The sequence below is a fragment of the Galeopterus variegatus genome, unplaced genomic scaffold (genome assembly GCF_000696425.1).
Source record: "Galeopterus variegatus unplaced genomic scaffold, G_variegatus-3.0.2 Scaffold752, whole genome shotgun sequence".
In the NCBI taxonomy this organism is placed as follows: Eukaryota; Metazoa; Chordata; class Mammalia; order Dermoptera; family Cynocephalidae; genus Galeopterus; species Galeopterus variegatus.
Genome location: NW_007726863.1, coordinates 460,662 through 461,996, shown reverse-complemented (window position 1 = coordinate 461,996; position 1,335 = coordinate 460,662).

Sequence of the window (1,335 nt, the reverse complement as noted above, 5' to 3'; positions counted from 1 at the left end):
GGGTCCAGCACAGCCCAGGCCCGCCAGGACAGCGGAAGAGCCACAGGAAACAGCCAGTCAGAGAGGCGGGGTGCCATGGAGGAAGTCATCGCTGAAAACCCCACCGGGTCCCTCGGGCCTGAAGGAGAACTTGAGGGAAGTGAACAAAGCAGCCAAAAGTCCCACACAGTTTGTCTGAGTGTCCCCTCGCTTGGTCCCACCACACTCTTCCATGATTGCCTCCAATGCACAGTTGCCCAACAGCCCCCTGAGCCACAGCTGATGGGGTCCCACAGGGTTCTGCCCTCCCATACCCCCAGAGCCCACTGACACAGTTTCCTTCTGTGCCTCAGTCCTGCTGGAGGAAGACAGCAGGGGGACATCCCCCTGGGCTTGATCTGACCTTTGATCCTTCCCACCCTTCCTTCTCCCTGTCCTGTCCTCCAGCCTGGACACACGAAGACCAAATAAAACTCCCTGCAGAGAACAGAAGCTTCCAGGAGCCAGCAGCCCCCAGCAGGAGCCTGAGGCCCTAGTGGCCCACAAGCTGGCCTGGCATGGCCACGCCCTCTCCACCAGCCCCCGCCCCCAGCAGACAGTGAGGCCGGGGCAGAACCTCCCTCAGCAAAGCATTACTGTACCTTCTCAGCTTGTTGTGAGGATTAGATGAGAAAGCGTGTAAGGTGCCCAGCAAGAGCCTGGCACACAGTAGGGGCTCAGAGACCAGACAGATGTTCTCTTCTCTCATTGGCATACAGGATGGGAGGCGGCAGGTGGGAGAGCTGTCACCTGGCCTGAGCATCTGGGATCCTGTGACCAGTGTGGGCTGAGAGAGCATGGGGCTGCTGCCTCTGCACCTTGGTGTGTGGGCAAGGGGGGTTCCAGGGGACTTCAACGTCTGACTCCTTTTAAGGGTTCAACTAGCATCCACCTGTCCCCAGCCCCCAATGTAAGGCTGCACAAAGATTATGTGGGGGCGGCAGGTACAGGGTGCCCTGGTCCTGCCAGGGACGGCAACTTCTCTCCATCTGAACCAAGGGCACAGATGGGGAGCTGTCCAAGCACAGAGAGCTCCGGGCACTAGTGGCTCCAGAAAGGGCAAAGGTTCCCAGAGGTCACACAGCAGCTCTAGGGAAGAGCCAGCTCTTCCCTCTCAAGCTTCAGACACTGCAGAAAAATCTAGGAAGTGCTGAAGGCCTCTCTTCCATCCCCTCCCCACTTCCCTTTCCACACCCATCACCCTCTCCTGGCACCCACCCCACCCAGCTTGCCCCAAATCCCCAGTGTTCCAAAATCATGGCCCCCTTTCCCTTCTTTTTTTTTTTTTTTTTTTTTTTTTTTTTTTTTTTTTTTTTT